Below are 11,082 nucleotides of genomic sequence, written 5' to 3'. Positions count from 1 at the left end.
AACAGACAAACAGACAAACAGACAAACAGACAAAAAAAAAGTTAATTACATTTTTGGGTTCGACATCGACATAACAATAACCCCTGCTATTTTTTTTATTTTTATTTTCAATGTACAGACAGCACTTTTCTACGATTTTATTATATGTATAGATAACCACAAAAATAGGACAATAAATAAAAACTAACTTAAAGCGTCGAAGAAATTGTCCTCATCGGAGTCGTAAGGTATGGTTATACATAATGTAAAATACTTTTTACAAAAAAATAAACCGACTTCACTAAAAATGTTAAAAATAACTTTAATTTCAGAAGTCGGTGTTTCTCGGTATTATTTGTTTGTTACACCGACTGTTCGGTTAAAATTCTCAATCTCAATAACTACTTTATTTATTTGTATTGTCACAGTCACTTAATTAACTTTATTGTGATATGAAGTATGAAGTTCCATTGGCCATTTCTGGTCTTCTTCATCAGTTTCACCTCTTCAAAGGTTACTTTTTGACTGTAAATGCTTCAATTCTAGATGAATATACCAAAATCACTATATAGTTCCCTATAATATTTGAGGAGTTCCCTCGATTTCTCTAAGATCCCATCATCAAATCCTAACTTGGTGACAATGGGACCACCTCAGAACAAACAAAGGAGGAGGTACTATGTTCGGCTGTTTGTATGTTTTTTTTTTGTATGTTTGTTCATCGAATACTCCGTCAATTGTCGACGGATTTTCAAAATTCTTTTTTTGTTCGAAAGTAGATAGTTCTGAGGTGGTCCCATTTTTACCGACTTCACAAAAATGTGAAGTCGGTAAAAATGGCTTCCTATCTATTTAAATATTGAATTTTATAAGAATTAATGAATGTAATTTTATAGTTTCTTTTAATATTTTGTAGTTAATCCAAATCTGTTGAGTCAAATTTAATGGTGATTTGTTTAATGTACGCGCCAGTTCTACTTAGTCTTACTTGTTCAGAATCCTGCAGCCCTGGTACAATTTTCCTGAAAAGGGGGCGTGTTTCTGAGCTGAGGACAACTACTGAAATGGTTTGGTTGATATTTTCATGATGCATTTCTTACTATTACCATAAGTAGTAACAAATATTAAATTAATTTTCCTGAATTTGTCCTTCATGGTGAAATTACTAACGTTTCGAAAGTTACTGATCACTATTCATTTTGTGTATACTCACTTAACAAGTGCTTAAAAACTAATAAATAGATTTCGTTCTTTAATATCAATGTTCTTTTTAATTTGGAACATTGATCATCCGTCTTATTGTCATTTTACTTTTGTAATCAGAAAATACGTTAAATAAAATACCACTTTAATTTTCTATATACCTTCGAAAATGTTTTCCTAGGAAAAGTTTAAATGGCAATGTTTCAGAAAAACTTCCCTTAAGAGATTCTTTGGAGAAATAAAGTACGGAGGAAAATAGATTAACGGAAACTCATTCGTATAAAAGTTAAGCATACATTAAGTATGTCAATCACAGTTATTAAAAAGTTAAACCAATAAAATTACAAAATACAAATTCATTATCACAGCCTGTAAATGGCCACTGCTGACCAAAGGCCCCTTCTCACACAGATAAGGTTTGAGCATTAATCACCACGCTTGCTCAATGCGGGTTGGTGAATTCTAACCATTTGTCAGTGTAGTATAGAATAAAAAGTTAATATCTTACAAACAAATTATAGTGTGTATGTAGATATTTACATATGTTTTATTTATACCACAAATAACATGTACTGTGATTAACACGTAACTATTTTCAACTGTCAACTTTAACCTCTTTTTAAAGGCATGATAGAATGTTCTTAAAAGTAAATATTTTTAATATTATGAGTTGAGTTTTAATATTATGTTAAATTGACACGTTATAAAACTTATTAAGAATGCCTCTCGTAGCACGTGCTACGCGGCAAATGCTACGTACTAGGCGTAGTAAGAGTGCGCGTAGCGTAGCGTAGCAAGTGCAGTTTACAACTAAACTGCAATAAAAATATACTATAAAAGACCACTATTTTAAAAAAATATGCATGCAAACTTATAAGTTTTGTTGTCAAGGTGCCAGCTCGCGGCCTTCTTATACTCTCGTGCTGCGATCTAGCTACCGCACGCCCTGATCACAGATCACCTGCTGGCGACTATGTATTTTATAATATCGGTATACCAATTATCAATTCAAGATCATGCATCGATATTTATTATGGGATTGTAAACTAATATGACAATACAATCATAAAAAAGTACAACCACTCTTTTTGACGCACTACAATTTATATTTAACTTTTGGTTTTATTCAAAAAATCAGAGGTTCTGATATAGCCCTTGATCACTATCAACTACAAACTAGGAATAAAGTACTTCTGCTTGAAACTGCACTCCTAGTATCGTAAAATTCCAAACCGTTCCCATCGACGCACTTCGCGTTGGACCTCGTACAGCTCGTGCAAATTCATTCAGTGCAGAGCAAGGGAACGTGGAAAGGAATACATTCAGTGCAATATAGGAATGGCGCGAAATTCAAATCTCTCAAGATTCGAATTACGCGCCATAACAATCTCATAAGAACATAGGTAACATAGTGTTGCCAGGTCAATTTATTTGTTGATTTTGTTCTTATTTAGATACTATTTACACACAGTAATTTCTATTACTGCTGATAACACTAAATATAACCACTAGCCTTCAATCAAACTGACCAGTTAGCTGTTACTTTGTAGTTTTAATTAATATTCCAATTTTATGTTAAGTTTATCATCACAAACGTAAAAGGGTTTTCTTTAATATTAGTACGTACGGTGTACACGTGTGATGTGTCCGCCATCAACAAAACGTTCGCGATTCGCGAGCGTCTCAATCATGTTTTAGTTAATAAACTTTACAAATAATATAACCATCATACTCATTGGAAATTAAGTTTGCCATACGTGAAAGAATTTTGAAAATCGGTGCGATTTTGATCCAGCTATGTGTATCGAAATAAGTTCGCACTTGATTGAATGTACAAAGCTAAGTAAATCAAGATAAAAATTGAAAATTTTGCTAAAATATAACAAATAAAGAACTTTCTTGGGTAGGCAGTACCTATGTATTACCTAACTATGTAATGCATGTACATATCTGTATTTTAATAAACACTGAAAGTTTAAAGTTTATTTTTGAAAGTCGAATTGCTCATTACTATGAAATAAGAACGAAACTTTGTAAACTAATTCTTTAATTAATAAATTTGTAGGACATTCCCTAGTCCCTTGTACCATTTCCCCAAGACGCAGCTCCCGCCCGCCCAGCACAGCGCACTGTCGCGCGGAGCCAGCTCGGTCGGACACAGCGCCGTGATTTATCCTTGCTACATTACACAATTATATTAAATTAAACAACAATTTTTAAAGTACTTATCCTCTTTTGTTATATTATACACAATTATCAATCTGAATATAAACATAAAACTGCTTTTACTTAGTAAATATGTTTGAGATAACCAGTCTCGCTCACACATCATTCCCCTTTAGCCTAGCCATTAAACTTGGGAATAAAGTACCTCTGCTTGAAACTGCACTCCTAGTATCAGAAAATTTCAAACCGTTCCTATCGACAAGCTTCGCGTCGTTCGTCGAATCCTTGCAACCTCATTCATTCATCACGTTCATAAGGGAACGTTGATAGGAACGTAGTTCAGAGGGAAAATGGCGCGGAATTTGAATTTAGAGCGCGCGCCAGGTTTTATTTTGAATCATAAAAAAGAACGCGAAGAAAAAAAATGTAGACCAGACATTTTATTAAGTAAATTAACTAAAAAATCATTTATTTTATTTTGTTTTACGAATGGTTTTTGCTTTTTAACCTGTTACATTGTAAATATCTAGTATCCCCAAACAAAGTCCATGAAAATAGACTAATAAGACGCTTTCTTATGTTTTTAGGTTTTAGTATTATTATTCTTCGAGTTTATTGGCAAAAATAAAAAGGTTTTCTCTTAATAATTCTCTACGTCCTAGTTTCGCAAGTGTCCGTAATTTATCGACCGCGTGCATTTTAGTTATGTTCCTATAAATTAATCGACTAAATAATATATCCACGCAACTCACTGAAAATTAATCTTGCTATACGTGAAAGAATTTTGAAAATCGATGAGATTTCGAGCCAGGTTTGTGTATCGAAATAAATCTTATGCTCTTAGTGTTTGTAAAATTATGCAAAGCCACAAAAATACCGTAAAATTTTGAATTTTCTAAAGAAAGCCAGAATCGTTTTCATTTTTAAACTATTAATTACATAGTTAGTATTTGTAATGTATTGTAATACTTTTCATCCGTTATGAACGTTGTGCATGTACACTGGCAGTTTCGAAGCCAAAATCTTTCTAAATAACATAAAGAATAATAGAAAGCCAAAATCTTTCTAAATAACATAAGGAGCCTTCCTTTGAAAGACAAATTGCTCAACATTCCGACCACTAGAACAACTGAGGAATACGCGTTAATTATTTCCTGTTTTAAAAAATTGTAGAACTTAAAAAAAATCTTTTCACTATCTATACTGTGCTAGGACGCCAGATACTACACCCGCACAGCACGGCACGGCCCCCGCCTTGCCGCCTGCCGCCCGCCCATAGCAGACCCCGCGCGGTGCCAGCTCGGGACCGCTCTGCGTCATAGATAGGTACTTCGATTCACCATTGCTTTCGCCGTTGTTTAATAATACAACTTATTAGCTCAACGTAATCAATACATTCTCAAGGTGTAATTTCTGTAAGATTTTACATTTTAAAATGTCTATGATAAGTTAGCCTCAGATCTCAGTCATACAATAACTCAAACCATTCATTTTAGCTCATAATAAATCTCTGCTGGTTACTGCTCTCCTGGTATCGAAAAACTCCGCGTCGTTCCAATCGACCAACTAGTTGCACGTTGAGTCTGATAAACACGTTCATTTCGACAGCTATGCAGTCAACGAACGTGTAAAGAAACACATTTCAAAAGGAAAATAGCGCGAGTTTTAAACTTTGCTCGCAGTAATGGCGCCTCGTAGTGTTTGTTTCGTTAACATTAGGGCCAAAGAAACAACCATTCTAAAGGATTTTTTAAATACTAGACAACATGTCGGTACCGTACTATGAGTGGTTCAACCATTTTGGATCATGACCAAAAAATATTCGTGGTACAATAAGCACTAAGTACTTGCAGTAATAATCGATCGTTCTCGACCGTTTTTGTTGTGTTCGCGTGGAAATATATAAAAGTAATGTTACTAGCTAACTCGTCGATAATTTAGCATCCTATACGTGAAAGAATTTTAAGAATCGGTGGGTTTTTGAGGTAACAGAATGTATGCAAAGGTATCAAATATGAACTAGGTATTAGGAAGAGGTTACACGTAGTTTTTATGTATTTCATACACTGTACAATGCATTGATAGCTGTGTTATTACTAATATTATGTTAGCCGGTTTGCTTTTTGCCATGATAAAAGCTAAATGAAAATGGTTTATGTATTAACTAAGAACTTAACGCGTGGAATAATTTTTAAAATTGGTGGATTTTTACCTTAGTATAGTTATCACACAAACAGGGCACATCTCTACCGTCTGTGTGTGTCATAATACTTTTGTAGGTACATACCTACTATAAATGAGCTTTTCACCAGTTTAATGTTCCCTGTAACAGGTGGCACACTTGTTGCCAATTAACCATGTTCGTGTATTGTAGTGTCGGAATAGAAAAATTTTATTGCCAGTTAAATTACATCTGAGATTTGCATTTTCCTTCAAACTTGTATAATGTAAAAAATTAGAATAAGTGTCATGTTTTGTGAGTATATTTTAGTTAAGCTATTTCTCAGATTCTAGATTTATTTTTGGGAGCCCTATCTTTATTTGTAGCTAATTATTCTATTTAAAATTATGTTATTATAATATTCTTGTTAAAAAATAGCATTCTAGATAAGTCCGACATAGTAATGTAATGAGTGTTATTTTACAGATTTTGTATCTATACATAAATTATTGTAACGCCTCTGGTGTTTCAAGTGTCCATGGGCGGCGGCGATTGCTTACCATCAGGTAATACGTCTGCTCGATTGCCGGCTTGTTCCATAAAAAAAAAAAAAAAAATATTTCCGCAAACTACGACAATATATACCCGGAAAACAAAGCGACATAGGTTTCCTATTTTCTTTTTAATACAAGATATTCTTTACTGGGCAGGTGTTATGTCTCCATAACACCTGCCCAGTGGGAACTGACAGGTACCAACCAATTTAACCAGGTTGGCACCTGGCAGTGTCCTGAAGCAAAATGCATCGGTTCAGCCCTTATATTGCCGAAGTCCTCCAATATTCCCTGCGAGTGGGACAGGGAGAAATATGCGTGCATCTTTGTTCTGCATCTGATATAGCCTGAAGTAACATGCCGCCCTAGTACTTGGGCGGGCAAAATGTATATGGTATAGGTATATGGTTATTGCATAGCGAACGGGTAAATCTTGTTAAATGCATATGTGGTTCGAGGAAACAAGTGTTGATAACTGTTTTCCGAGCGTAAAGTACATAACGTAATATTTCGCTCGAAATGGAGTTGGTTTTACATTACACCAATTTTTATGAGTCGTTGATGCATTCGACGACCAAAAGGTCTCACGTAAGACATTGCTGAGTACATAAAGGTCACATTTCGTACTCCGTGTCACTTACATGAAACTTTCTCAAGGACAAACTCTATGTATTTTAATGAGTCAAGGTACAAACGTGCAGGATGTTGACCTAATAGTACACAATCAACGTCGCCCAAGTTGCCTAAAAATTTACGCCTTTTGTGAAACTTTTTTTAAGTAAACTTGCATTAGTAATTTTATAACTTACTTGTTACTTAACTTATCTAACCGGATTCTTGATGATACATCAGTGGCACTAGAGAATACTATTTCTTTTAGACGAGTTTAGGGAAAAGGATAAACAGTATTTAAAAGAAAGCTTTAGTTTTTTGACAATGGTGTGGATTTTTATACATATCTAGAGAATATATCCTGTAGCTTGCTGTCGTAAATTACTTAAGTAATTTTTAATAGGACCTACGATTAAATTGAAAATGTCTTGCAGTGGTCGAGACTGTCAAGAGTTTGGCTAGAAAACTTGGAGCGAACCGCAAACTTTTAACGGATTACGCATGCGTTCAAGTTGGTCCAAAGTGCTCCTTTTCTATGCTGATCTCCTAGTAAGTAACAGCTCGGCAAATCAATAAAGTGCACATGAAGGTGCCACGCGGTTTCTGATTGGTCAAATCGCTGGTGTTTACTTTTTCATTGAAATTTTTACCCTAACTGTTCTTTTAATTTCAATTGTAGAACTTTTAAATCAATGCATGTAGGTGCAGGGGCACCTGCATGCATTTTTAATAGACTTTCCAAAAAGGAGGAGGTTCTCAATTCGGCCGGTATGTTTATTTTTTTGTTGTACGTTAACAAGAACAAAATATACAAAGATATTTTTTCTTGTAATAATTTAATTGTAATAATAATTTTCCTTAAGGATGGAACGGCTAACATTTGTCGGGCATGTCATCGCCCAGGGGAATCCATTCGACATATAATTTCGGGTTGTTCTCACTTAGCTAACAGAGAGTAGGTACTTGCATAGACACAATCTTGTAGCCAGGATAATTTATCAACAACTTGCTTTAAAATACAAACTTGTTGAATCTGAAGTGCCGTATTATAAGTATCTGCCTGACCCAGTTCTTGAAAATGGAGATGTCACACTGTATTGGGATCGAACTATCATCACAGACAGGACAATTGTTGCTAACAAACCTGACATTGTGGTGATAGATCGACCAAGCCATCGCACAATGATAATTGATATAACATGACGAAAATCTTGTGAAAGCTGAAAAAGATAAAGCCAGTAAATATCTTGATTTAGCTCATGAGGTTGTCGACATGTGGGATGTAGATTCAGCAATCATTGTGCCGATAGTCGTATCTGCCAATGGCCTTATAGCCAAAAGCCTCGACCAACACCTGAGTAGGCTAACGTTAGACGGTTGGATCAAGAGCCTGATGCAGAAGGCAGTACTTCTGAACACGGCGCGTATTGTCCGGAAATTCCTCTCTCTTGAGCCCTGACCACCGGTAGCTTGGATTTATCCCGTTACTGGTGGGCTACTGCTTTTTATATTTTTAAATGTTTTTTTTTCTTTTTAATTTAATATTTAAAAATGTAATAAACAAGTATAAGAAATAAATAAATGATCGAGATTTTCCTTATAATAATTTTGTTTTGCCAACACAACATTCTTATTCTTTTTTTTGTTTGTCTTTTGTTGTCTGGCCAGAGGCTAGCTATAGCGTTTAACGCATGCGTAAACCAACCAGTATAAGTTGACTGGTGGCAAAATAAGGAACTATATAATTCCATTCTGAATATGACGAGGGATTGGGATTTTCGTTTGTAAGTAATATCACAATAGGTCTCATGATATAATGGTCGGTTTAAACGCCGAATTGGACGCGATAAAGATGGCGTATTCATCTGATATATTTATAAGAGATTTTAAAAAAATATTTCAAACATAATAACACAGCACAGCTTTTCTGAACGCATTTCTTAGGACATTATAATTTCACTGGGGTTTGTGAAACATTACAAAAAAATAGACACAAAAATAAACACACAGGATTATAAACAAGAAATGTATAATTTATTACATAGTAAGTACAGACAATGTAAACATATGCTTTAGCTTAAATACTAACTTAGCTAACGCTAGCTGAAAGAGAAATCGCACGTGACATAAGTGAATGAGTCAGATTTTCGCAAAGCTGCTCAGGCAGGGCGCACTGCGGTAATCAAATTACAATGTATTTTAAAACCTGCAAATATCCTTGGGGTTTGTACATCACTATTCTTCGTTTCAAAAGTCCACTGCACCATTTTATATTGTCACACAATAACCACAACACTTCAACAAATTTTCGTCTACTCTTAATGTCGATCGATATTCTCTTTTTGTTCTTTCGCGTACTCATTTTAGGGAAATAATAAGAACAGCTTAGAAATGTATAATGGAGGGGAAATTGTTAATAATATTTGGGGACATTATAAAGTTATTTTACTGAGTGTAACTGGTAACAAACGTTGTGAGTATACGGCAGCTGGTGTTAGAATGGGGTCGGATCTGAATTGCGCTACCACGCGAGGAAGAATTCACATCAGAACGGATAAATAAAATAGGTTGACTTTTAATCAATTTATCTTTTTTATTTTATTTTTGTGTAACATTTTATTTGTGCAACTATAGTAAGTACAGGTTAATAATTCACCCACGGCATAAAATATGTGTGTAAGATTGTTGTGGTTTGTACTTTGATAAACAAAATTTCAGAATGTCAATTGTATGAAGATATTTCGTAACCCAATGGATGACATATATTAGTCTTTATTTTGTTCTATATAATTTTAATCAATATTTGTTTAAAAGTTTTTGTTAGTTAGTTAGTTATAATAGTCGCCATCTATCGTCATTGACGCGAACTTCACGCATAGATGGTTCGCGTTGTTGGGTTGTAGCACGCCACCCCTGATGAACACGCCGCGCGTCTGTTAAGTATTGGGGTATAATTTTACCGGTTCACTAACCTTTTTGCTACATACACCACAATAATAATTGATGATATGTATAATGAATATGGCAGGTATTTTTGTTATGTTATCTCGGCTTAATCAATTATTAACATAAGTATTTCATCTTGTGTTATTATAAATGTACTAGGTAAGGCAGCAAACAAAATAATTGCCCGCGTTAAAGAAAGTGCAAAATAGAAGTACCTACTATCTATTATCTAAAAATGAATTCCGAAATGTGTTGCAAGCGGAAATCTTAAGCGAGTTTGATTATACTTTTTTGATGGGTTTATTCCAATATTCACATAAAAATCTAAGGCGAAACAAAGTTCGCGGGGTCTTTTAGTTACTCAACTGTCGTACTCACGGACATTTAGTGATTACTTTATCTATTCCTTAGAAAAAATTGCTAAGGACTGGGTTAAGTGACCATTAAATGACCCTGACTCAAGTGTCTAGGCGGTAAAAGTGATTAATAAAATTAGTTTTAAAAATGGCGAAGTATGGATTACTTCTTGAACCTTAATTCTTTGAAAAATGTACGGCGTGATTCTTTAAAATGATGGAGTCAGTAGATTTCTTGAGTATTTTATTTCATTACCAATGTTATACCTTTTAATTCCAAATGTAACTAGCGTAATGTTATGGTTTTTACCTTCGAGAAACGTTGCAGGGGTTCAACGACCTATGGCTCAATGAAAATTGACCAGAATTATTTGGCCTACGACCTAAGTGTTAATGTACTGTTCGAAAGGCTGAGATATTACGGTCGCAGCATTTCCTCACAAAGGGGGAGCCAAGTACTGTGTGTGTACCTGTGTGTGATACAGCAAGACTGAGGGTTAAATTGAATAGCAATTGTATTATTGAAAACAACTTGTGGCCCAGTATTTCCATAAACTGGATCAGTATCCTCAGTACAAGATTGCTTAACTTATCAACACACAGCATCTCCAAATTTCTTCTAAGTTAGCGAACTTAGAAGAAATTTGGAGATGCTGTGTGAGGTTACCAAGTTAATGAAATAGGCGAACCTAATTAACCCATAGGGAAATATGATGTCATTAGTTACTATCATGTTTTCTAATCGATATCCTTTGTAGACTTATCAGATAACTGATAAACGATTGAGTTATTATGTATCACAATTAACTCAGTTTTCATCGCTATAACGTCTAAAATAACAATATTTGCACAGAAACACCACAAGAGGATAGTGGAAGACCTTTCAGTTATTCTTAAATTCCATTATTTAATAACTTTTAGGCAATATTTCATTATTGACACCATCTACAATAGTTGAATAAATTCGGCACTGAACTGCACTGTATAAATTCCTAACTGTGTTACGTCATAATTACGATTAAAGCACTTTAACACTCATTATTTTAATTATTTCGTGATTGCTGAAATACAAGAAATCATTCCCACTCTAAAAACATGTATTATT

General features: G+C 34.4%; 1 long non-coding RNA gene across 1 annotated transcript in view; it reads left to right on the top strand.

Annotated features, from left to right (window-relative positions):
- Positions 1 to 446: 446 nt before the first annotated feature.
- The window catches only part of LOC126912392 (uncharacterized), an 86,971-nt gene continuing 76,335 nt past the window's right edge, over positions 447 to 11,082 (top strand). Inside the window, exon 1 of the long non-coding RNA XR_007707079.1 lies at positions 447 to 769. This is a non-coding gene — a long non-coding RNA (uncharacterized LOC126912392). The remainder of the gene's footprint in view (positions 770 to 11,082) is intronic.

The sequence above is a fragment of the Spodoptera frugiperda genome, chromosome 25 (genome assembly GCF_023101765.2).
Source record: "Spodoptera frugiperda isolate SF20-4 chromosome 25, AGI-APGP_CSIRO_Sfru_2.0, whole genome shotgun sequence".
NCBI classification, from domain to species: Eukaryota; Metazoa; Arthropoda; class Insecta; order Lepidoptera; family Noctuidae; genus Spodoptera; species Spodoptera frugiperda.
The sequence above is the reverse complement of the archived record's forward strand: the minus strand, read 5'-3'. Positions and strand labels throughout refer to the sequence as shown.